Source organism: Sus scrofa, chromosome 1 (genome assembly GCF_000003025.6).
Source record: "Sus scrofa isolate TJ Tabasco breed Duroc chromosome 1, Sscrofa11.1, whole genome shotgun sequence".
Classification (NCBI taxonomy): Eukaryota; Metazoa; Chordata; class Mammalia; order Artiodactyla; family Suidae; genus Sus; species Sus scrofa.
In genome coordinates, this window is record NC_010443.5 from 40,032,161 (window position 1) to 40,055,337 (window position 23,177).

The 23,177-nt window shown below is 38.1% G+C and overlaps 1 long non-coding RNA gene across 1 annotated transcript in view; it reads left to right on the forward strand.

Moving 5' to 3' along the window:
* The window catches only part of LOC102157594, a 66,891-nt gene that overhangs the window by 9,361 nt on the left and 34,353 nt on the right, over window positions 1–23,177 (forward strand). The window lies entirely within an intron of this gene.

A 23,177-nucleotide genomic window follows, 5' to 3' on the forward strand; every position in this document is an offset into this window, starting at 1 on the left:
ACCTCTTGGAAATTAAAGCAAAAATGTAAACAAAACAGACTACAAAGTAAATCAGCATTTGCGACCTAATGTATAGACTGCTAGTTAAGCATATTAATAGATACATCGTTCACTTTGCTTTTTAAAACCTTCTGTACAGATGATCAATTTTGTTTGTTTGTTTTTTGTCTTTTTAGGGCCGAACCCACGGCATATGGAGGTCTCCAGGCTAGGAGTCCAATCCAAGCTGTAATTACACCACAGCTCATGGCAACGCTGGATCCTTAACCCACTGAGCGAGGCTAGGGATCAAACCCGAAACCTCATGGTTCCTAGTCAGATTCGTTTCCACTGCACCACGACGGGAACTCCAGATGATCAGTTTTTTGAACCAAACTTTTATCTGAAGTGTTATATTTCTGCAGTAATTGAAAGATGCTTAATTTTTTTTTTTGTCTTTTTAGTACCGCACCTGCAGCATATGTAAGTTCCCAAGTTAGGGGTCGAATTGGAGCTGCAGCTGCCGACCTACACCACAGCAATGCCGGATCCGAGCTTCATCTGTGAACTACACCACAGCTGACAGCAGTGCTGGATCCTTAAACCACTGAGCGAGTTCAGGGATCAAACCTGAATCCTCATGGATACTAGTCAGGTTTATTACCACTGAGCCATGACAGGAACCCCAGAAGATGCTTAAATTTGGTTTGGTGTCATTCTGTTAGATAAAGTGTAATATACAGGAAAAATGTAAATCCTCTTGGCTAAAATCTGAATAAAACTTGTAAGAACAAAGTTATGGTTTAATTTTTTTTTAATTTTTGAAAAATTTTGATTTCTTAATGCTTGATAAAGTTACATATCTCCATGGCCAAAATCTTCTGGTTAGGTATCCAGAAAACAATTGGTATTATGAAAATAAAGTTCTTTTTGCCAAATACAAACATTCAATCTATTAAGACCAGAAACAGAATACTGAGTTCTTGACTTTGATTCCAACTACCATCTTGACATTTCATTTTGAATACATTCTAATCTACAGAGTTATTTTACAAAGAATGGTGAATGGATTTTTTTTGTTTCTAGTAAAGGAAACAGTGGAAGTCACTGTGAAAAACAGTAATGACAGGCAATAATTTCCAGTAGCCCTTCAGTTATTCGAAAAGCATACAGTCCTAGAAAGTTTTCTAACCTGATAACAACTGTGTATGTGGGGAGGTGGGGCACAGGGAGAGGATATGTGTGTGTGTGGGAAGCTGCAGCTCCAATTTGACCCCTAGCCCGGGAACTTCCATATACCACAGGTGCAACTCTAAAAAGAAAATAAAGAAATGGATAAACCTTAATCCTCCCATATGGATGAGATCCTTGCTTTGTTGTTGTTTTAAGTAAAGCTCATAATAGATACACTCATGAGGGAAAGGAGCAGTTGTTTTTTTTTTTTTTTTCCGACCACACCTGTGGCATATGGAAGTTCCCGGGACTAGGGGTTGATTCAGAGCTGCAGCTGAAACCTGCACCACAGCCACAGCAACACTGGATATGAGCCGCATCTGTGACCTATGGAACAGCTTGCAGCAACCCTGAATCCTTAACCCACTGGGTGTGGTCAGGGATCGAACTTGCATCCTCATGAATACTATGTCAGGGTCTTAACCCACTGAGCCACAGTGGGAACTCCAGGAAGGGGCAGTTCTAAAGTAACCACACTGCCATGCAGTAGTTTACCACTGGCAGATCCTCTCTATGATTTTACCTTCTTCAATCTATTTTCTCTGCCAGTCCTTGTCAACAGACATCCGTAATCATCTGTGAGCAGAGGACAACCCTGGGGGAAAACATCACACTCACCATCACCCCACTGTCATCATTATCTCCAGCATCTCCCTGACCAAGTTCTGACTCTTCCTTTCTCCCTAGCCCAGCTAAACCAAGAAAAATGTCTAATTGTCCTCCTCTTACCTAAAACCTGAAAACCTTACCTTGGGGGTTAAACTATCATATCGTTTGTGTCTGTATCCATCAAATTAACTAAAGAGCTAAAATCTATACTCTGTCCTGTAGAACTGATAAAAGTCTATCATTTTGCTGTTTGCCTAAGTTTATAAACTTCCACTCCGGGGAGGGAGGGGATGTAACTCTAGTTTACTGAGCCCTGCTAAGCTAAGCGCTTTTCTTTCAATACCTTATTCACCGCCTCCTTAAAACAATCTCTGAGGTATGCGGTGTTATTGCCTTTAACAAAACAATCTGTGAGGTATGCAGTGTTATTGCCTTTAACAAAAGAGGCAGGGATAGGTTAAATAAAACTTACCCAATATCTTACAGCCTTTAAGTGGTGGAATCAGGTTTCAAGACTTCACTTCGGCATGACTAAGCACGAAACCAGCGATCTTAACCTCTATGCTATAAAACTTCCTGCAAAGAAACCTCACAAAGTTTCTCTGTGAATCATCCTTGATGTAAAATAGCTCTTCATGAAGCTCTTCTTCCTACATTGGGCTGCATTTTAAGAGATCATATCTGCTACAACAAGGCCCAGAGCTCAGTAAGACAAATGTTTTAATTAGACACCACTCATCCTTACCAATAATTTAGTATTTTGTATACTCCACTCTATCCTCCTAAGTATATGTCTAAATATCCCCCCCTCCTTTTTTCCTGATTCTGAGAAATATGCATGGCATATTTCTGTTCTTCATTTATTCTCTCATTCAATAAGCATAAACAAGGCATATATACAATCTATACTATCTCCATAAGAACTTAACAAAAAACCATACCAGGAAACAAAGCAATGTGTAAACAGATAGGTATCAATTAAATAAATGTATCTAGGCTACAAAATGTGTGTTTTCCAGAAAAGAAAGAAAAAAGAGAAAGAGTACAAAAGATAAACCCTTATCATTTATTTAGTTTGCTTTATCTGTCTGAATAAAGCGGCTGCTTGGTACACCTTTATCTGCAAACAACAAAATCTGAAGTGAAGTTAACCCCCCTACCTCCACCCCTTGCAGTGGAGGCACAGGGAGATTTGTTCTAACAGGTACTTAGCTGTTTCCTGTGGTGCTAAAGCCATAACTGCCCTGAAGAGCCAGTAGCCAGGGCTGAGACTTGGAGTTCTGGGGGCTGTTCTCTGTGTTCTGTAGATTCACATCTCCTCAAATTCTGTCCCAAGGCCCATCTGCTGGATTGTTCTGCTAAATCCAAGTCCTCTCATCTGCTACAATTTCAACTGTATGTATATAATTTGTACACATGCTGAATGAATAAGGGGTTAAGAAGGAGAAAGTATGGGGGAAAGGCTTCCTCAAGAAGAGACTTAGGAATGTGATACCTGTTAAAGACCAAAAAGAAAAATATAACCATTTTTATCCAGGTTGTTAAGATGCCTCTCCTTTAGCACTGAGCCTGTACATCTCTTCATTTATTTAAGGCTTCTTTGAAGTTATAGCAGCTTGAAAGGCAAAAGTTCTATGGAAGGACACAAAAAAAAATGAATCAAAACACATTTGACAACATAATTTATAATAGTGAATTATCAGGCCACTGACAGTCAGAAATAAGTTATAGAAAGTGTAGTTATATTAAAATGAAGGAAACATATGACAATATCAAGACAGCATTTAGTAATTACAACACAAATAATGAGACACCAAACCAGGACATAAGAAAGTTCCTGTTTGACAATGCCATTCTTGGTTTAATAGGTCAGTTTACTTTCAATTTAGATAGTTGAAACTCACCCACCCAAAGTGGAAAATTGAAATCATCTGAGTAGATGATTTCAAAACATGATTTCACTAAGCCTTGGTCACGTATCAATTTGGTAAACTTTCATCCAGTTCAGAGGACATTTATCATGCACTTGGCATTCTGTTAATTGCTAGGGACATAAATATGACAAAATGTGATCCCTATTCAGAAGAGTTCATCTTCCTTTGGAAATATTTCAAAGTTCTCAAATCTCAAAACCAAATTAATTTGAGCACGTAGTCTTTATTTAAAGCAAAGAAAAGCCCAGAGTGAGAAAAAGTTATATACATTTTGCAAGGACTCAGCATGATTGGTCCCAGTACACCTCCCCACCACCACTATCACTGCCCCATGTGAATATCCAAATCCAGGGATGCTCTAGTACCTTTTATAAAATGATGTAGCTATAGTGGAAAAAATAAAAATCATCATAAAAAATGAAATATAAAAGCAGTTCTGGAAAAGCAACCTCAAAAAAATAAAATAAAATAAAATGATATGGCACAGTCAGCACACTCTACCCACAGTTCCACTTTCATGGATTCAACCAACCACAGTGAGTGAATCTTCAGATGGAGAACCTGCCGTAAGGAGGGGACTGACTTTACTTATGTAATTTAATTTTACTTCTGTAGACTTAACTTTTTTTAAGCTGTGAGAGAGGGAGGAAATTAATCTGTGGCCCCTTTCATCTTTAACCCAATAACTGAGGCAGTTATTAGGCTTCTAGTTTTTTGTGTGTTGAAAAGTAGCAGATAAAGATATCCCAGATAGGTCAGTCCAGGGAAAGCCGCGTCAAGTTGAAAGGTGTTCAATTATTCAGTAGACCACCTGCTGCTCTTTATATATCTTACCTCATTGCACTGGATAAATACTCTCCCATTGATTATTATACCTTGCAAGTAAGTTATTTAATGAATTTAATATTTTAGACCAATGGTAAGTTCATTGGATAGCTCACACCTAATCTCAACCTTCCATTTTTAAGTCCTTTCTTAATAAACCAAGGCCACTCTTTTGACCGTGAATACATAATATGATAGATTATAATTTAACATTTTTTGGTTCTGTTTGCTTTCAAGTATACTTAAATATCTATGATATAAAAGCTAATAATATCTAAGATAGGAGATATTTTTACTCAATATTTTTGTACCTTTCTTCTAAATGTGGAATGTAGCCCCCCCCAAAAAAAATCCACTAGATCTTTAATCAGTGTTTCACAGGCCTCTAGCTTGCTTCCATTCTTTTATTTATTGCATTCATTTATGCAAAAATAAAACACCTGGTTAGAATTCTACTCATAGTTCAGTTAATCTAGGGTTTATTATAATTTCCAAATGTACTGACATTTAACCTCTGGTTTGTAGATATAAATTTTAATTTAACTTATGCATTTGATCTCCCATGAGATAAGAAAAAAAATGGTACTTATTTGATGAAATATGTAGCAATAAGATGGGGATACTGCCCTAAAATCTAATACTTGTAAACATTCTTACAGTCTTCTCATTCTCAGTATATATATGTATTTTTTCTGATTGGGCTCTAAGCATTTTAATTAGATCTTCTGTTATACTTAACTGTCAACCTATACTTTAAGTAGCCATTTGCCTCCCTCACAGTCATTAATGATATATAATATCTTATAGATAAGACTGAGTTCATTCAGCCTTAGTTCTGTATATACATTGTATGTTAAGTGGTTCCTCATACACAAGATTTAAATCACCACTCAAATCATCTATCTCTATCTCTTCCAAGTCTAATGCTGGGCCCAGCATTGTATAGTCACCATCCAAAAGCTCATCTCTAGTAGCCACGTAAAGGTAGCACAGGTAGTTCAAAGCAAGAATTTAACCTAATGTGGTGATAGCAGGGGCAGGAGTGGTGATAGCAGAGCTTCTTAGATCTCTTCAGTAGGACTGCCCTCTTATCTATCATTTCATCATCTTTCAAAAGATCCTCTAACAAAAGATATTTTACTGGCTATGGAAGAGTTAAGAAAGGTTTTAACCTATCTGGCACGCCCCTTTGTGTCAGATCCAGTATATTCAAACATTTCAAAAGAGGGGGACACGGTGTCAGACCACCAGGAAAATAGTAGGTATTTAAGACCTCCCATTATTCCTTTCTGATTTCCCAAGTTAGACTCTCCCAAACTGCAAAGACACCACATATTAACTGCAGCTCTCCACCCAATTGAAACATCCTAGTCTCTCATCCAAGTGAAAGTTTGATAAGGCTAATAGTTGGTCTTTCTGCTCCATTTTCATTTGTCTCAGAGGATCCTAAGGAACCCTTTACCTCTGAAGTCAAGAAAAATTACTTAAATTTAAGTCTAGGACATTTTTTCCTTCCAATTTTGTGTAACTGTCAATATAATTGACATACAGCACCGTAATTTTCAGGTGTATGGCATGGTGATTTGACATATGTACATCATGAAATAATTACTACAATAGGTCTAGTGAGCAATCATCATCACGTGCAGATACAAAATATGAGAAAAGAAAAAAATATTTTTTTCTTGTGATGAGAATGCTTAGGATTTACTCTCTTAACAACTTGAACATGTAACATACAGCAGTGTTAATTATATTTATCATGTTGTACATTGTGTCCCTAGTACTTATTTATCTTATAACTGGAAGTTAGTACATTTTGATTACCTTCATCCAATTTCCCCTCCCCACAGCCACTACCTCTGGTAACCAAAAATCTGATCTCTTTTTCTCTCAGTTTGCTTGTTTAAAGTAAAATGACCTACAACACTCTTAGTTCCTGGTGTGCAACGTGGTGATTCAATATTTTTAAACATTACAAAAAGACCACCACAGTAAGTGTAGTTACCATCTACCATCACACAAAAAAATTACAATATTATTGACTATATTTTCTACACTATACATATCATACCTATGACTCATTTATTTTATAACTGGATGTTTTTACCTCTTACTCTCCCTCACCTATTTCTCTCATTCCTCCCCCAAATGGATAAAAAGGGGGTTCCCGTCGTGGCACAGTGCTTAAGGAATCTGACTAGGAACCATGAGGTTGCGGGTTCGATCTTTGGCCTTGCTCAGTGGGTTAAGGATCCGGCGTTGCCGTGAGCTGTGGTGTGGATCGCAGACACGGCTCGGATCCCGCATTGCTGTGACTCTGGTGTAGGTCGGTGGCTACAGCTCCGATTTGACCCCTAGCCTGGGAACCTCCATATGCCGTGGGAGTGACCCTAGAAAAGGCAAAAAAAAGGTCCAAAAAAAAAAAAAAGTAAATTTGTCTGTTGATGAAAATAAGTAATTTGGAATGGATTATAATAATTATTATTATCATCATTATGATTAATGCTGCCCATTAGAATTGGTATTTATGCCTAGAAGAAAATTAAACATACTAGGATTATAACTGCAGAATGACATATATGTGTGTGAGAGTGTGTACTTTTTTTAAGTGAATGGTAGGAAGAGGTATAGTGCTAAGGTAGCATCTTAAAGTAAAAGCAGCAAAGATTCAATGGAATAACCTGGTAAGCAAAGAAAATTGCTGAAGAGATATTTCAGAGAATCATTTGTGAAAAATTGTATTCTGCAAGATGAATTATGAGTCTGATCTTTAATATGTGTCATATTGGTATGTCATTATTAGAATAAAAATTCTCAGTTCTAAGAATAATTGAATATTACTATTAAGAACATGTCAGTCTTTCCATAGAAGTGCTTTGACATGCCTATTTCACCATTTTCTATCTGAATATTGTAGAAGATGCTATTAACATTTCTGTTTTAAGGCTAGTAATAAAACGTTTCTGAAATATATTTTTAAATAAAATTATTACATGCTTTATTAATTTTCTTCAAAAAATCTTCACCAAAGCTTAGTTTGTTTGATTTCTACAGTGTATTATGCAATGAAGTCCAATAGCATCCCATATAATCAAACTATTTGAGAGAAATAGCAAAAAGGAAAAGAAATAAAACATTAATGACAGAAGTGCTTTTCTGTTTTGATTGCCAAGACTGTTCTATATTGTTTTTCTCTTCATATTAGTTAGCATTAATCAATACTCAGTAGATGATTATGAAATCAGGAAAACAAAACACGACTTGCATAGCCAAAAAATATGCAAGAACAATGTGTCCATATTTATAATCTTTCATTCAGTAACAGTTTCCTTTGTGACTACTATGTGCTAAGTATTGTTTTAAGTCTTAGGATACCTAAGTACAAAACAAACAAAAATCCTTGACCTTGTGGAGCCTATATTCCAGCCTCTACTTCAAGAGGTTTCTATATAGTAACATACTAATATGGTTCCTTTATCAGAAGCAGTACAGGAGTTCCCGTCGTGGCGCAGTGGTTAACGAATCCGACTAGGAACCATGAGGTTGCGGGTTCGGTCCCTGCCCTTGCTCAGTGGGTTAACCCTTGCTCAGTGGGTTAACGATCCGGCGTTGCCGTGAGCTGTGGTGTAGGTTGCAGACATGGCTCGGATCCCGCGTTGCTGTGGCCCTGGCATAGGCCAGTGGCTACAGTTCCGATTTGACCCCTAGCCTGGGAACCTCCATATGCCGCGGGAGTGGCCCAAAGAAAATAGCAAAAAGACAAAAAAAAAAAAAAGCAGTACAGAAGAAGTGTACCTTCTACAAACACCATCAATAGCCACAAAGAAAGCAGCTATCATCCCAAAAACATGTGTTAGAAAAGACAGTGGTCATGTATCTGTTTCACTCCTCCAACAGGTAACATCATTCGTAGCTTCAGCCTCTTTGAAAGACATATTTATAGCTTTTGAAAAAAAAAAAAAACAGTTTTTATTGAGAATTATTTAATAGCATATTATCATGTAAAATCATCTTTTGATCTTTGAAACCATTCCCAGTCATTCTTATCTGGATGAGGGTGGGTTGTTAAAGAATAACCACATCTGGAGTTCCCATCGTGGCGCAGTGGTTAACGAATCCGACTAGGAACCATAAGGTTGCGGGTTCGGTCCCTGCCCTTGCTCAGTGGGTTAACGATCCGGCGTTGCCGTGAGCTGTGGTGTAGGTTGCAGACGCGGCTCGGATCCCGCGTTGCTGTGGCTCTGGCGTAGGCCGGTGGCTACAGCTCCGATTAGACCCCTAGTCTGGGAACCTCCATATGCCGCGGGAGCGGCCCAAGAAATAGCAACAACAGCAGCAACAACAACAAAAGACAAAAAAAAAAAAAAAAAAAAAAAAAAAAAAGAATAACCACATCTGCTTTTTTCTTTTACATTCTCTTCTGCTCTTTCATGGCAAAAGGAGACAGTTAAGAGAAGCCCAGTGGTGTGACTGATAAGTTCTGCTTGGTGAAGAACATCTTCTGGCTTCTAGGGAGACACATTAAGGCCCAAGGATGACATAGATGAATCTAGGACTTCAACACTTTGATCAGGATGTTAACTGTTATTGTATCAGTTCTATGGAGACTACAGAGTCCTCTCATCCATCATCAAGAGGCACAAATTTTTTAGCAACTGTTGTGTACTGTGAACCATAAATTGTGTGGTTCATAGTGGTAAAAGACAGTCTCTGCCCTCAAGGGAGGCAGGGAATATATATATATATATATATATATATATATATATATATATATGCAACCACTATGAACAATGTATGGTTCATGGTTCAGCATACACTTATATTCATATATATATATATATATATGTATATGCATGAATATATGCATATATGTGTATATGTATATATATGTTTCATATATATGTGAAAGAAAGGCACATTTTAAAAATTCAGAATGATGTCATATTCCACACCTCCAATTACTACCCATTCCACACACAGACCACTCTCGTCCATCAAGTTAGAATTCTAGAACAAAAACAATGATTCCTATGTATAGGAAGATGGCAATCATGAAAACATATCCTCATGGCTCAATCAACTAATATTTACTCAGTAGTCAGAGACATCTGTCACAATTAAGGATTTGCAATGGTCCCTGCCCACAAAAGAGATTAAGATATAATAGGGAAGAAAAACAAAAAAATACCATAAAGGCAAATGCACATGGGTAAATCACAGAATTACAAGAATAAAACACATTAAAAGGAGGATTAAGTTTGTGTAAAAGACAAAATGAATTTCTTTTAAATCTTTAATCTTGTTCTTGAAATTTTAAAGATTTGGTAATTGTTTTTCAACATTTATATGGAGAGTTATTTAAATTTAACTTAGGCTTGTTTCAAAGTCCTTACCAAATCTAAAGTCCTTTGAGGGGGCTCTCTGACTAAAGAATTTGCATTACTTCTTTTCTGTTCAGTTTTTCATGCTCAACATTGCCTAGTTTTGATAATAACTAGCAATCATAAGTTAAGAAGAAAAGAAAATCTTCCACTGTAAAATAAATGTTATAATAAAAACAACTCTGAGATGACTGATGGGGGGAAGAAATTCCCTAAACAGAAATCTGCATTTCCCAGGAGATCTTCAGTTTCAATACCAAGAAACTGCTTTAATCCTAGAAACTATTCTATATAGAAAAATTGTGATAGGATTATAACGGTTCAGTTCTTCCAAATCACAGTGTGATGTAGTAGTTAAATTTTTATTTCCACAAAATTACTAGGGCTATTTGAGGACTGAGTTGATATCCCGGCTCTGCAATCTCCAAAGGTCTTTGGTTTTAGTGTGACCCAGGTTGTACCTTGAGCCTGAAATTGATGGAGGATTCTGGTCAATTGGCAGGCTGTGATATAGAATCGGTGCCATACACCTAGGGTAGCCAAGACAACAGAAATTGATGATAATGTTTGCTTCTCTATCAGTTTAGATTGTGTTTTCTAGAGGAAGTGAAAAAGCAGATTTACCACAGGTGGTGTCAGACAAGATATTGAGCACAACATTCAGTAAAAATAAACCTTACTCTTTGACTTACCCAATTAATTTTTTCCACTGTAGTCTCACTAAAACAGATTCAGCCTAAAAAAAAAAAAGAAAGAAAAAAGAAAGAAAGGAAAAAGAAAAAAAATGTTGGTGTGCCAGGAACCGAAAAGATACCAGACTAAATAGTAGTCTGCTGCTTATAGTGTATGGTGCATGCAGATATGACTCAGGAAAATTCCAGTCCCAAATGTTTCAGCAACATGAAAAGCTGGGTGCTCAGGGAGACCTAACTAACACGGTGAAGCTGGGCAATCCCTGCCCAGGCAAATGGCTCACTTCTTAACAGGTTAACGAAAAAGATAATTTTTTTTTTTGCTATTTCTTTGGGCCGCTCCCGCGGCACATGGAGGTTCCCAGGCTAGGGGTAGAATTGGAGCTGTAGCCCCTGGCCTACGCCAGAGCCACAGCAATGAGGGATCTGAGCCGCGTCTGCAACCCACACCACAGCTCACGGCAACGCCGGATCATTAACCCACTGAGCAAGGGCAGGGACCGAACCCGCAACCTCATGGTTCCTAGTCGGATTCGTTAACCACTGCGCCACGACGGGAACTCCAATTATTTTTTAAATAAGAAGAAGAGAATAAATAAAATTGTGATATAGAAGAAATATATTTCTAATTCAGTTACTGAGTAACATACTAATGGCAATAGGCTTAACATTATTTCCATTTAATAGAAGAAATGAAAACAATATCATTTCACATAAAGTCATTTTTCTAGAACTCCCAATTTCCCATCAGCGTCAACCAGGTTTCAATTTCTTAAGATTTGTTATCTGTAATCCACAATTTAATATAGAAGGAACATGCTTTTCCCTGTTTATACTCCACTTGAACTACTTCAGCACTTATAGAAGAACCTTTAAGCAAATAATTTAAGTGGTTGAATTTAATTGCTTTCACATAGAATACTCTATTTTTCAGATGGAAAACAAATTGAAAAGCCTTAATATAGTGAACTAGTAAAACTGGCCACATGTAAAATAGTTGTTAAATAATTTCAGTATAAGTTCACTGAAAATATTTTTATACATTAAATATTAGAAGAAATATTTCAATTTCACTTTAACACCAATCTTTGATAATTCCAGAACAAGACTAACTGCATCATCTGTCTCTATACAATGTCTTTGCACCTGAATATCTCGAAATGAGAAACATTTGGTAGTGTTTAATTTGTATCATTTATTTGATGTGGCTACTTTTGTTAGAACCCTTCAGATTTACTCAAGCTAAACCATGGAGAGGCTGCTAGGTTATTTTAAGGAATAATATTGTTTACAATCTGATCTCGAGTCATGAAAAAGTACCAGAAGATAACTCTTATTTTGTTGTATAGTACTTTTTTAATTAGGAAATAGAACATCTTACATTTTAAAATTTGAATGAATGAATGAATGTTTAAATAATGCATTGTATTTTTGTAAATAATACTTTGCTTTGTTACCAATTATTAATTAATGCTCATTCAATTGAAGAAATATTTACTGAGTGCCTAATCTCTTGTGAGGAGTCATAAGGGTGAGTTATAACCCCCTAGAAAAGGTTATAATCTAGTATAAGAAATGGAAGTAATTCATATATTCTTCTAAGAAAAGATAAAGGAAGTGACATAAAATAATATAAAGAGAATTCAAATGAGAAAACAACTCCAAGGAATCTGATGTACCAGGAAGATCTTCAGAGAAGGATTTGAAGATAAGTCTTGAAGAATAGATTGTGTGGGCTAGAGAAGGAAAGGAAGGCTATTCCATGCAGAGAAAACACAAATGCAGAGATGGGGAGATGGAAAAAGCATGATTTATGTCAGTGCATCAGTGAAAAGTCCAATCTGATTAGAATATAAGACTATAAGGAAGTAATTGGAAATAGACCTGAGAAAGTACACTGAAGCTATATTATGGCAGCCTCTAACTCCTTACTTTATTCTGAAGTAATGAGGAGTCACAGAAATTACTTGAACAAGTAGAGGGATGTGATGAGATCTGGCCACCAGAAGATTACCTCATCATATACATTGTGGGCAGAGCTGACAGGCTCTGAGAGCCAAGGCAAGAAGCAACAGAGACCAAGAAGGCAAGAAGATTAGGGTAGTGACCTTGGAAATGGGAAGAAAGAATAGATTAGACAAAGGGAAACTAGGCAAAAAATTGAATGTTGGAAATGGAAAAAACAAAGGTACCAGTTTGGCATCTAGGTAAATAGAAGAACAGTGTTATAATTAATAGTAATAGATAAGCCCAGAGGTATATTTTTTTTGTGGGAAATTGATGAGTTCCATTTTGAACAAGTAGAATTCAAGATTCTAAAAAGATATTAAGGGGGCAAAGCAAAAATAAACTATTACCTTTTTTTCCTTTCATGTTAAGTAGCACTCTTACCAGCCTGAAGCATCAAAATTCATGCTAACTCCTTTGCCAAGTCCTCTAAAAATGTCTTGGTTCAACCTTGACTATTTTTGTCCATAGCTCCCCAGTCTCATTTCACTCACATTTGAAGTAGAAATCAATCTTCCTGGCTTTCATTGTTTCTATCAACATTTCCTTCTAACTCAAACAGCGTTTGTTGATTTCTCATCAGTACATCATTTCTCCTCTCTCTCTCTCTGCGTGGTTTGGTTGGTTTTTTTTTTTTTTTTTGCTTTTGCTTTTTAGGGCTGCATCTGTGACATACGGAGTTTTTCAAGCTAGGGGTCAAAGCAGAGTTGCAGCTGCCCACCAATACCACAGCCACCACAACTCGAGATCCAGGCCATGTCTGTGAACCACACGACAGCTCATGGCACACCAGATCCTTAGCCCACACCCACTGTGCGAGGCCAGGGATTGAACCCACATCCTCATGGATCCTAGTTGGATTTGTTTCCACTGCACCACAACGGGAACTCCCTAGAGTAGTTGTAGATTCACAGTAAAATTGTGCAGAAGGGGTAGATATACCTCCTTCCCCACAACTGAATGATCTCTCCCATTATCAATGTCCCCCACCACAGTGGTACATTTGTTAGAATTTATGAGCCTATAGTGACACGTCATAATCACCTAAAGATCATAGTTTATATTGGGGTCACTCTTAGTGTTGTACATTTTAAGGGCTTGGACAAATGTATAATGATATATATTCACCATTGCAGTATCTCAAAAATTTACATTTTAAGAGTCAGGTCTATCAGACATTTTTATTTCTGTCTTTTGTACTTAAATGGTTTTTTCATTTAAATACCAGATGAATATTTCTTTACAAATATTAGGTGAATTTTTTTACAAATATTTTGTTTTACTTTATGTGATTTAGGTAGTCAATTCTGTAATAACATATTTCAGACATACAAAAAGCATATGCAATGATATAACTATACAAAGCTACAATGTGGCTTTAAAAATAAAACATTATTGAATAACTGAAGCCTCCTATGTTATCTTCCCAATAAAATTCCCCTTCCTTCTCTCTGGAGGTTAGTGCCATTCTGACTCTTTGGCTTTATCATTCTCAAGCAGGTTTTATCATAAAATTTATCATATTTTATAACATTTTATAAAATGTTGCATGTATGCAATTTTTTTCCATATACGGCATTGCTCTCGTATATAAAATTGTTGTGTGTATACCCTACTTTTAAATTCTCTTTAGTTTGCTTCTTTCATTTAAAAATTGGTTTTGCGGAGTTCCCGTCGTGGCGCAGTGGTTAACGAATCCAACTAGGAACCATGAGGCTGCGGGTTCGGTCCCTGCCCTTGCTCAGTGGGTTAACGATCCGGCGTTGCCGTGAGCTGTGGTGTAGGTTGCAGATGCGGCTCGGATCCCGCGTTGCTGTGGCTCTGGTGTAAGCCTGCGGCTACAGCTCCGATTCGACCCCTAGCCTGGGAACCTCCATATGCCGCGGGGACGGCCCAAGAAATAGCAAAAAGACAAAAAAATAAATAAATAAATAAAATAAAATAAATTGGTTTTGCAATTTTTTCATGTTGATGCAAATAATAACTCACTTCCTATTGTTAGCTGAAATGAGACTTCAAGTACAAGTATCTGTGTAGTACAAGAAACCTTGGCAGAGGAGTAGTGGAACGAAACAGGGAAGGGAAGATAGTGGATCAAGAGTGTATTATGCAATTTGATACAGCCGCTATGGGAGACAGTATGGAGGAGCATTAATAAATTAAAAACCTAACTACCATGTGATCCAGCAATCCCACTCCTGGATATATATCCCAAGGAAATAAAATTACTATCTCAAAGATATCTACCTTCTGTGCTCATTGCTGCATTATTTACAACAGCCTTGGTGTCCATTGATAGATGAATGCATAAAGAAAGTGTGATATAGATATTAATATCAATATAGATGACAGATGCATACATACACATACAATGGAATATTATTCAGCCATAAGAAAGAAGAAAACTCTGCCATTTGTAACAATATGGATTAACATCATTGGGCATTATGCTTAAGTGACGTAAGTTAGAGACAGACAAATATTGTATGATCTCATTTACTTGTGGAATCTATAAAAACTGAACTCATAGAAACAGAGTAGATTGGTGGTTGCCAGGGGAAGGAGGGTGAGAGAAATGGGTGAATATGGTCAAAGGGCACAAACTTCCAGTTATAAGATAAATGTGTCCTGGGAATCTAACCTGCAGCATACAGTTAACAATAATGTGTCATATACTTAAAAGTTGCTAAGAGAGTCAGTCTTAAATGGTCTCACGATATACACATACACACACACACACACATACACACATACACACAAATAGTAGTAGCTATATGAGGTGATGAGTATGTTAACCAATCTTGTGGTAATCATTTTGCAGTGTATACATATATCAAATCATCATGTTGTATACCTTAAAATTACATTATAGGTCAATTATATCTCAATTAAAATGAGGGACAAGGGACTGTGTTATGAAGGTAGCTACTAGTGGTGGGTAGGTGATTTAATCTTACAGATTATGGTGTAAAACACATGCTTCAAAGGATATTTATTCATCAGCTCCCATTGGTCATTAATTGATGGATGTTCCTAGGGTATGTTAATTCCCTAGCATTTCGGACCTCCAACACACAATTGAAAGAAATGCTTTTCATCCCAGGAAAAGTCTAGGCACATGGATACAGATTCCAGCAATTGGTGTCACTTGAGTACACCAAAATGGTCCAGTTCAAGGAAGACAGGAAAAATAATTTTAGCATCTACTAAAGCCAGTGAGAGCTACAGTGAAATCTGTACTACTCATTGCTAGGAATAATGTAATTCACCGCAATTATTTTAGAAAGATAGTTGACTATTTGCCAAGAGCCTTAGAATGTTGGCAATTCTATAGAACTAATTATATGTATATTCATCATAGTGTTATTTATAATGTTAAAAAATAAATAATCGAAATGCCCAACAGTATAAAATGGTCAGGAAAATTATGTATGTCTGATTAATCAAATTTTGCTATGACAGCTGAGCATTATGACGATTATATAGTTATATGAGAAAATGTTTTTGAGGAAGAAAATAAGAAAAAGAAGAAAGTTGAAATACTTCAAAATGATTGAAATTGTGCTGAGGGAGAGGGCTTATTTTATTTTTATGTGGAAAATAATGGGCTTTTTATTTTTGGCTGTGCCTCTGGCATGCCGAAGTTCCAGGGCCAGGGATTGAACCTGAGCCACAGTAGTGACCCCAGCCACTGCAGTGACAATGCAGAATCCTTAACCCACTGAGCCACCAGGGAACTCCCAGAAAAATAACATGTTTTCAAAGCAACATAAGCATTACTCTAAAGATCATCCAGGAATTCCCATTGTGGAGCAGCGGAAATGAATCTAACTAGGAACCATGAGGTTGCGGGGTTGGTCCCTGGCCTCGCTCAGTGGGTTAAGGATCCAGCATTGCCGTGAGCTGTGGTGTAGGTCTCAGACACGGCTCAGATCTGGTGTGGCTGTGGCTGTGGCTAGGCCAACAACTACAGGTCAGATTAGACCCCTAGCCTGAGAACCTCCATATGCCATGGGTGCAGCCCTAAAAAGACAAACAAACCAAAAAAAAAAAAGATCATCCAAAATATTTTGATAATAATGTCTGCTTTCTCTGTATAACTTCTGAGGTTCTATATAAAAATCTCACTTTGTCATAAAAATTTTGTGAAATAACTGAGATTAATATTAATGTCATTATTTCACAGAGGCGGCTACTAAATCTCAAAAAGAGTCCTGACTAAAGAGTAATGGAACCTGTAATTAGACTCTGTTTATTCCGACTCCTGGCCCAATGCTCACTATGACAATAATGCATGTCTGTGTGCCTGCTTGCACCCCTTCTATAATAACTGAATTTCTATAATAACTGAATATCTTCTTTTATTTTCAAGACCCTCCTCATCTCCTCATCAAGGACAGGTGGTAGATCCCAGGCTGATTAGTCAGTTGCACAATGACTGGGAAAAGGCTGGGCATGTGACCCAAGTTAGGCCAATCAAATTCAGCCCAGGACCTTTGCTGGAAATTTTGAAAAATAGACAGCTTTTTCTACTGGGGATGCTAAACTACTTGAGGATAGAAAGGCCATGCCTGTGACCATGTTTGTTTGTCATCCCATGAGAGGGTCTGCCTTAAGGAAAGACAGGGGAAAACAGCTAGAAATGGAAAGAGACAGACTTCCCACATCATTGTTAAAGCGCCAGGATATTCAGATCTGGCCGCGCCTCAAACCAAGGTCTATTCTTGGCCTTTTTATGTTTGCAAACTGATTTAATACCTTTCTCTTTTCATTAAAATAATTAGATGAGGTTGCTGTCATTTCACCTAAAAATATCCTGGTTAATATGGGAGTCAGTTGTTGTTACTAAAAAATATTAAAAGGTTGGCCAAGTTGATCTGGGCTGCAAGGTAGTGGATATTCCCCTTTTACCAGCTAGAATGTGGCCCATCTGTGCTATGCAAAGCAGATGGTTAAACTGTTACCTGTCATACCTTTGGACTCAGGTTATATGCTTACGGAGGTTAGAACCTTAGGGAAGTTGGTAGAAAAATGTCAGGATGCTGGAATATAGTGATGAGTTCTCAACTTGTCAAGCTTCACTGTTTAAAAGCAAAAAAAGAAGAAAACACTACTGTGCATTACGGCTGCATCTAAAAATCCAAGATTCAAATAGCCACGTACTTTGAAAATTATAAAAGGCAAATTCTCCACCCCAAGAAAAAGTTAGTGCAAGGAAATCCAGGGAAGGTGACGGCATGTTGCAAATAAGAATAGGATCTAGGAGTTCTCTTGTGGCTCAGCCAGTTAAGGATCTGGTGTTGTCACTGCAGCTGCTGGGGTTGCTACTATGGCTTGGGTTTGATCCTTGGCCCAGGAACTTCTGCATGCCATGGGCATGGCCAAAAAAGAAAAAAGAAGAAGCCACAATATAATTCTCCATATCCTTCCCAAGAACTTCAGCAACTACTCCCTGTCTAAAAAAGGTTTTGATAGGGTGTTTTTAGGTGAAAATAACAGAAACTCTCTTCCCCAATCTAATTATCTAGTTAAAAGACAGTGGAAAGGACCTTCCCATCACAGCAGCTAGAGATATAGGGGGGATTAGTTGTTGACTTCCAGTCCCAACCAATTGCCCTGCACCATGGCAAACCTGTAAGCTAAGATTTGGAAAATTAATAGAGCATTGAGCCTAACGATAAGAAACAGAAACTACAGACTCAGATTTTTCTTGAGACTTTGATACAACTTCCACATGCCACATAGTGTGGCAAAAAAAAAAAAAATCAGAATCCATAGTTACTGCTTAAGAAATGGACATATGACCCAAGGCAGGTCAACCAAATTAGCCTGAAGGTTTTTGCTGAAAAGTATTGGGAAAAGAGCACTTTTCTTCCATTGGCATTGTTTCTTGGTAGAAAATAAGCCTGGTACTAACCAGTGCTCATCTTTCCTACCACTTAGAAAGCTTCTGAGAATGAAACCAGCCAAAAGAGCAGAGCTGAGAGGTGCAGGGGGAGAGAGAGAGAGACTCTTGATAATGTGTGAACACCTAAATTCAGCCATGCCCAAAGCCTATATATACAACCTGCCCTCCCTTCTCAGTTATTTGAGCTATTAAATTCCCTCTTCTGCTATAATAAGTTCAAGATGGGTTTCTTTTTTTTTTTTTTTTTTTTTTTTTTTTTTTTGATGGTTTCTGGAATTTAAAGGCCTAAAAATCACAAAAACAAAAAAAAAAAAAAAAAAAAAAAAAAAAAAAAAAAAAAAAAAAAAAAAAAAAATATATTTCCAGTTTCCCCCTCATTTCAATAATTCCAGCTTTTCATTTTCAAGTCTTCCTGTTATATATTATTATATCTCCCAAGGAAGAAAAGTCACACATAAAATAATTCTTTAAAATTCACTTAGTTACTTTTGTTAAGGTTATGAAGGTTTGAAGAAAATAAAGATCTTGGAGGACATATGTGGTTCAGTCTTGGAAGTAGAGTCACAATGAGTGCTATAGGATAAGGGATATATTGCAGGAAGTAAACTTCGCACAACTGCGGGAAGTGCTGGGGAATTGGCAACAAAGAGGGCAAATAGGAGGATCAAAGAAGGAGCCTTAAAGAGTCTTGCTGAGGTGCTGGTGCAAATAAAAAAGTCCATAATTTCAGGGAATTTTCAGAAGACTAGTAGAACCCACCAAAGTGGGACTGTGATAGGGGAGGTCTCTGTAAGGCTAGCCATGGCTTCCGTTGATGTACAGCCAAGCATCTGGTGACAAATCTGGAGCTGTGCTTAATCACTAGACCCAAAAGTTGGGAAGAAGAGCTCCTTCTCTCTGTCACCTTATCTGACCACAATGATCTCCAGAGAGTAAAGGCTTCTATTTCACACTTGTACCTTCCAAATCTCATACATGTTCTCTTTTGACCAAGCTTAACTTAGAAGAGGATTCTGGGAAATATGGTTCTCCAATTAACCAAGTTGACAGCACAATCCGAAATTGTTCCGTCCTAGTCAAATTGTCATCAACACACATCTCTTTTAACCATATTCCATATAAAACAAAAGGAAAACCATGCTTCTGCCTGCTATCTCTTGCATAACTGAAAACATGCTATGCCTCAGCCCCAAAGGAAGATACATGAAATACCACCTTAGAATGATTTCTTCTTCTGAATCACACTCCCTCTTTGCTGTCCTATAATTAGATACTCAGTAATCAGTTTAACCACTATACTATTTAGATAGCAGGAGAATGGGAACCAGAAAGAAGAAATCAAAATGATCAGTTAGTACAGATACAGATGAATTCATGTCAAAATAAAGAAGCAATATTCATAGCTATAATAGCTCTCATTTTCCCAGCTGGCCATGTAATCACAGCTAGCATATATACTCTCCATCTATGAGCCATTCCATGAGCAGGCACCCTGGCTGGTGGTGGTTTCTTTACTATTCAGATAATCAAAACCTTCATTCCTCACGGATCTGCACCTTTACAAGCCCTGTCTCTATCATTCAGTTGCAATTTTTCATTAAATTTTATCATAGTACATGAGTGTACCATGAAGCATCTCAAAGAATCTCCCCTACTCCAAATACACTTTTCTTTCTCCAATGTATGGTAATTACCCAATTTCCCCTTGATAGTCAGAATCAATCACCTCAATAGCACAATATCCCCCTTTTTTATTTTATTTTTTTATTACTCAATGAATTTATCATGCTGTAGTTGTACAATGGTCATCACAAACCAATTTCACAAGATTTCCATCCCACAACCTAAGCATATAACCCCACCCCCCGAACTGTCTCCTCTGGAGACCATAAATTTTTCAAAGTCTGTGAGTCAACATCTGTTCTGCAAAGAAGTTCAGTCTGTCCTTTTTTCAGAGTCTACATGTCAGTGAAAGCGTTTGTTATGGCTGACTTCACTCAGCATGATAATTTCTAGGTCCATCCATGTTGCTAAAAATGCCGGTATTTCACTCCTTTCAATGGCTGAGTAATATTCCATTGTGTATATGTACCACATCTTCTTGATCCACTCCTCTGTCAGTGGACATTTAGGTTGTTTCCATGTCTTGGCTAATAACCCCCTTTTTGATAACTGGTTAAGTGGTGTGAGGAGCCCACAGTGGCCAGTTATCATCTCAACAACCAGTTTAGTGAAACAATTGCTGCATCCCCTAAAGGAAATATCCCCTCCTTGGGAACTAAGACCTCCAAACCAGCAGAGTTGAGAGTTACAGGAGTAAGAAGCAAAAGTGTTGATAGATAGATACCTATTTCTAACCTTTGAATCTGAGCTGCGGGAGAAACAGTACCCTATTTTGGTCTCAGATTCAGATAGCATACCTAATCCTGGAGAATATTACTTTATCCCTTAAAGGTGTTGCTGTCCAGCTGGCACCACCTCTAAATTTTCACAAGATCATTCCACTGTTCTATAAGGCCAGATGCTTTGGGGTGATAAGGTAGCATGGTAAAATCAGTAAATTCTAAGCCCTCTAATTGCCACATTTTATTTATTGTAAAATAAGTTTCCTGGTTGGACACAATTCTGTGTGGATTTCTATGATGTTGAGTAAGGCATTCTATGTGTACATGGATGATGGTTTTGGCAGAAGCATTACAGATTGGGGTAGCAAATCCATATGCAGAAGAGTGAAAATTCCAGTGAAAATAAAGCACCATGATGGAAGTGGTTTGTTGTAATCATCCTGCCAGGAGGTGGCTGGGAAAATTACCAGGGAAATGGTGCCACATAAGTATCTCAGATTTTGTCTATTGTCAGGTTGGACATTCAACAGTGGCTATGGCCAGATCAGCCTGTGTTACTGAGCTGATGCAAAACCTCCATCCTTGCTGCCATGGCCACTTTCTGTCTTCATTTTGCAAGAACAGCAGTAGCTAGGGATAGATTCTGATTGACATCCACTGAATAGCAACTTTTCACACAATTATTGTCACTCTCTGGTGAGCATTAACATGGGTCACCAGTATCTTCATCCTCTACACAGAGAAGTCTATCCACACACCTCTTCCTTAGACTGTCCTGTGATCAAGTTTCTGATCATGTTCCTTCCATGTTTCTGACTCTTCCACCACACATTAGGCACCGCATATGGATCAGGCTAGATCCGTGCCTCTGGCCATTTCTTCTTCCAGGCAGAAATGAACAACCATGTGCACTGTTCTGAGTTCCACCATTGGAAGGATTTCCTTTGCCACTGTCCTTAAGGTCTAGCCCTCACTGGAGCCGTAGTCCTGCAGCTTTCCACTTTAGAGCAATGCCAGCATGTTGTGCAGAATCCTATGTAAACCAGACCACACATTTTGCTCTCATGTAGTCCGCTGGGCATGGTGAGCTCCCCATGAGACCACATGTACAAACTGAGATGGAGGAAGCAACTTAGGCAGAAATATGGGCCGTGAGCATCTGTGACGTTTGCTCTGTGCTAAATCATGCCTTCAAGACCTGCTTGATCCTGATCTTGTATCACTACATCCATGTGATAATGGGGTACTGCTGTCCATGCCCAATGCTTTGACTTCTTGTCAGCACTTGGTTCATGATAGGTATCTCAGGTGATTTGGTAACTTAATGGTCCATGTTCAAGCTTTCAGTTGTTTATGGCTTGCCAGGAACAAGCCAAAAACTGCTCTTCAAAAGAAGGAAAGTTTTCTGCAGAGAAGGCAAAGCTTTGTCACAAAAATTGTTAAAGCCCTGTGCTATGACTCATTCGTAGGGACCTCCTACCACATTCAGACAGCATCCCTATCTACTTCTAACACTTCAAAACTATCAGATCCCAGGAGTCCTGTCATGGCTCAGCGGAAACAAATCTGACTAGCATCCATGAGGACGCATGTTCAATCCCTGGCCTCACTCAGAGGGTTAAGGATCTGGCATTGCCGTGAGCTGTGGTCTAGGTTGCAGACAAAGCTTGGATCCCACATTGCTGTGGCTGTGGTGCAGGCCAGCGGCTATAGCTCCGATTCAACCCCTAGCCTGGGACCCTCCATATGCTGCAGGTGCGGCCCTAAAAAGACAGAGAAAAAAAGCAGTATCAGATCTGCTCATTCATTTGGCCCATTCATTTTGCAGCAGCTTGTATGGCAGCCTGGAGCCAATAAAGAGCCTTCTCTTCCTCAGGTCCTATTCAAGGCAGCCTTTGGTAAATAGGTTGGAGTAGATAGTCCAATTGAGATATATGTTGTCTCTGAAAATTCAAAGAGGCCCACAAGGTGTTTGCCTCTTTCTTACTGTTAGATGAGGCAGATGCAGTAACTCATTCTTCAGTCACCTGTCAACAAGCTTCAGACCACCAGACCTCTAGAAGTTTCACCAAGGGGGCAAGTCCCTGAACCCTTGGGAGGTATTTCTGTATTAGACACATCTGTATATTTCCAAGGTGGAGAGTTTTTCTCTTACGTGTTATGATGAAACTAGCCTCCTCCAAAGCATCATCATTAATAAGGAAAAGCTGAATGATAGTGAACAGGATCTTAAGCCAGCCATAAGTAATGTTCTGAAAGAA